Here is a 4,795-nt window from a genome sequence, read left to right on the forward strand (position 1 = left end):
GGGATGCCCAGTTGTAACATGTCCTCCGGCCTTTCACAGGCAGACTTAGCTTCTTTATCAGTGTCATTATGACAGCTGATTACTGTGTGGGGAGGCATCCCGATGTCTGATAGTACTCCCAAGTTCTCGAAGAGCAGACTTGGTTTCTTTATTTTCTCCTCTTCCTCCTTTTTTTTCTTCTGTTTTTGTTGTTATTATTGTTATTGTTGTATAAATTATTATTATTTAATTTAATAATTATTTAGTTATTAATCTTTGTATTATAATTCTGTTATTATATAAATTACTGAATTACTCTATTCATATACAGTCTTCGTGTAATTATTCAAATTGCTACTATTATTATTATTATCTATGTATTCATGTCATTACAGTCCTCATTATTTTCATTGTTGTTGTGACTAGTATTACTATAAATGCTTCATTTAATATATATATGTATATATATATATATATATATATATATATATATATATATATATATATATATAAAATATATATATATATAATATAGGGGGTGGTAGGAGAAAATTCTCAAACAGCTTCAGGGAGAATTTTGAGTTTTCCCTGAAGCAAGTTTATTCTTTTCTCTGAGGATGAGGGTCCCTATAACAGTTCTAGAGGTGGTACCTCCCTATATTTATATATATATATATATATATATATATATATATACATATATATATATATATATACATATATATATATATATATATATATACATATATATATATATATTTATTTATTTTTATTATCACACCGGCCGATTCCCACCAAGGCAGGGTGGCCCGAAAAAGAAAAACTTTCACCATCATTCACTCCATCACTGTCTTGCCAGAAGGGTGCTTTACACTACAGTTTTTAAACTGCAACATTAACACCCCTCCTTCAGAGTGCAGGCACTGTACTTCCCATCTCCAGGACTCAAGTCCGGCCTGCCGGTTTCCCTGAATCCCTTCATAAATGTTACTTTGCTCACACTCCAACAGCACGTCAAGTATTAAAAACCATTTGTCTCCATTCACTCCTATCAAACACGCTCACGCATGCCTGCTGGAAGTCCAAGCCCCTCGCACACAAAACCTCCTTTACCCCCTCCCTCCAACCCTTCCTAGGCCGACCCCTACCCCGCCTTCCTTCCACTACAGACTGATACACTCTTGAAGTCATTCTGTTTCGCTCCATTCTCTCTACATGTCCGAACCACCTCAACAACCCTTCCTCAGCCCTCTGGACAACAGTTTTGGTAATCCCGCACCTCCTCCTAACTTCCAAACTACGAATTCTCTGCATTATATTCACACCACACATTGCCCTCAGACATGACATCTCCACTGCCTCCAGCCTTCTCCTCGCTGCAACATTCATCACCCACGCTTCACACCCATATAAGAGCGTTGGTAAAACTATACTCTCATACATTCCCCTCTTTGCCTCCAAGGACAAAGTTCTTTGTCTCCACAGACTCCTAAGTGCACCACTCACTCTTTTTCCCTCATCAATTCTATGATTTACCTCATCTTTCATATATCTACTTTGTAAAAACTTCTCATATGCTAACTTTTTCTCCCTTACTACTCTCTTTACATCATCATTCCACCAATCGCTCCTCTTCCCTCCTGCACCCACTTTCCTGTAACCACAAACTTCTGCTGAACACTCTAACACTACATTTTTAAACCTACCCCATACCTCTTCGACCCCATTGCCTATGCTCTCATTAGCCCATCTATCCTCCAATAGCTGTTTATATCTTACCCTAACTGCCTCCTCTTTTAGTTTATAAACCTTCACCTCTCTCTTCCCTGATGCTTCTATTCTCCTTGTATCCCATCTACCTTTTACTCTCAGTGTAGCTACAACTAGAAAGTGATCTGATATATCTGTGGCCCCTCTATAAACATGTACATCCTGAAGTCTACTCAACAGTCTTTTATCTACCAATACATAATCCAACAAACTACTGTCATTTCGCCCTACATCATATCGTGTATACTTATTTATCCTCTTTTTCTTAAAATATGTATTACCTATAACTAAACCCCTTTCTATACAAAGTTCAATCAAAGGGCTCCCATTATCATTTACACCTGGCACCCCAAAACTTACCTACCACACCCTCTCTAAAAGTTTCTCCTACTTTAGCATTCAAGTCCCCTACCACAATTACTCTCTCACTTATATATATATATATATATATATATATATATATATATATATATATATATATATATATATATATATATATATGCAATAAGATCACAGTAAACAGGTGATTTCAGAATATGCAAAACAACCACTGTGAAAGAATAAGGAATTCCAAGCGCTTTCGTGACTACTCACATTATCAAGAACAATGTTCCTTGATAATGTGAGTAGTCACGAAAGCGCTTGGAATCCCTTATTCTTTCACAGTGGTTGTTTTGTATATATATATATATATATATATATATATATATATCGTGCCGAATATGTAAAACTGGTCAATTAGCAAGAACTCATTTAAAATTAAGTCCTTTCTAAAATTTTCTCTTATACGTTTAAAGATATATTTTTTTCATCAATGTTAATGTAAAAATTTATAATTTTGCACTAAAAGAATCTTAGAAAACTTACCTAACCTTATTATAACAAGAGTAATTTATTTTAGCCTAACCCAACTAAATATTTTTTAGATTTGTTTACAATAATTTAATACTAAACAAACACAGTGAAATATATTTTTTTCGTTAGGTTCAGAATGATTTTGGCGAAATTATTGCATACACAAATTTTCGCTTGTCTTATATGGCAAGATGAGCGTTGCTATTTAAGCCAAGATCGCAAGTTCTGCCTATTCGGCACGACATATATATATATGTTTGCGAACTTTTAACAAAAGTTAGCAAACATGCGAACTTTTAACAAATATTATCTCTCAGTCCACAGCAGGACTCGAACTTGTACACTCTGTATAAAAGTACACAGTACTTTTTCCCCTCAGCCACATCTGGTTGAATGGAGAAAGTACTGATATAGAGTGTGCAGGCTCGAATCCTGCTGTGGACTGGTGTACTCACCTAATTGTGGTTGCAGGGGTCGAGACTCAGCTCCTGGCCCCGCCTCTTCACTGATCGCTACTGTGTGTGTGTGTGTGTACTCACCTAGGTGTACTCACCTAGTTGAGGTTGCAGGGGTCGAGTCCTAGCTCCTGGCCCCCGCCTCTTCACTGGTCGCTACTAGGTCACTCTCCCTGAACCGTGAGCTATATCATACCTCTGCTTAAAGCTATGTATGGATCCTGACATGTGTGTGTGTGTGTGTGTCGTGCCATATAGGTTAAACTTGTGATTTTGGCTTAAATAGCAAAGCTCTTCTTGCCGAATAAGGCAAGTGAAAATTTGTGTATGTAATAATTTCGCAAAAATCATTCTGAACCTAACTAAAAGATATATATATTTATCTAAAATATATTTAGTTGGATTAGGCTAAATTAAATTGCGCTTGTTATGATAAGGTTAGGTAAGTTTTCAAAGGTTCTTTTGTTACAAAATTATTAATATATCTTTAGACGTATAAGATAAAATTTTAGAAATGACTTAATATTAAATGAGTTCTTCCTAATTGAAAAATTTTACCTGTTTGGCACGACATATATATATATATATATATATATATATATATATATATATATATATATATATATATATATATATATATATATATATATATATAGGATGGGGTCCACCTCTGGTGCAAATTGTGGGACCCATAGCCTCGGAGAAGTGCATAAAAAGGCTTCAAGGAAGAATATTTGGATTTCTTCCTGAAGCTGTTTGAATATTCCACTTCCCCTACCACCCCATCTTTTGATATATATTTTTTTTTACTAATAGGAATATTTTATTACATAATATGGTACAGAAGATTTAAGAGATACATTGTTAATATAAAGGTGGCATATACGGTACATGTTGTTACGTGTGTATCACCGATTATAAGGCGAAAATCTCATCCAGCTCCTCAGACCTGGGGCGTGTGCCCAAAATGCAGCAGGCATTACCCCTTTGAACAGCCGCACTAAGCCGCTGGAACAGAAAACTAGCTGCCCTGGGATCCCTAGTTACCCTGATGAGTCTTTTTCCCAGCTCCTTAAGGAAATTAGATGCACTCTTTCCCCATGAGCCAAGGATCTCTGAGCCTATGGGAACAAACATATAATGATGGGCAAGTTCTCCATATTTTCTAGACTTTTGGGACTCCCTGAAGCTGGCAGCTGCCCCTCCTTCCTCCCTGGTGTATTGGAGATAGGTATCAGCCAAGGTAGATGCACATGTATAGTCCCACACCACCTGCTTCCCATCTGTCCAGGCTTGAAGGGTGATACCATCTGGACGCTTCTGGCTGCCATCAGATCTGCATAGTTGGGGTGGCTCCCTTACTGCTGGGCATCCAGCTGTTGTGAGGCTCCTCTTGATAATGTTATTAACCTCCTCATGTCTTGCAATCTTTCCCTCGGATTTACGGCACACAAGACCATGGTACCCGAATCGGTCTGCTGCTTCACTGTCACAAATACACCTGTGTTCGGCGAGAATAGGGGCGGCAAGTCGAAGGGCAACACCAATGCGGATGGTCTGTGGGTCGAGGCGTGTGCCAAGGCTGGAGTTGGGAACAGCCAACAGAAAGTCCCCAGCATGAGGGGTTCTCACTGCCAGGAGGCGGGCTCAATCCTTCCCTGACACACTCTGAAGCATTGCTGAGGCAATATTTTCCACTATTGGACCATCCCAGTGCGATTGTTTGTAGTTGTTGG

The sequence above is a fragment of the Cherax quadricarinatus genome, chromosome 30 (assembly GCF_038502225.1).
Source record: "Cherax quadricarinatus isolate ZL_2023a chromosome 30, ASM3850222v1, whole genome shotgun sequence".
Taxonomy (NCBI): domain Eukaryota; kingdom Metazoa; phylum Arthropoda; class Malacostraca; order Decapoda; family Parastacidae; genus Cherax; species Cherax quadricarinatus.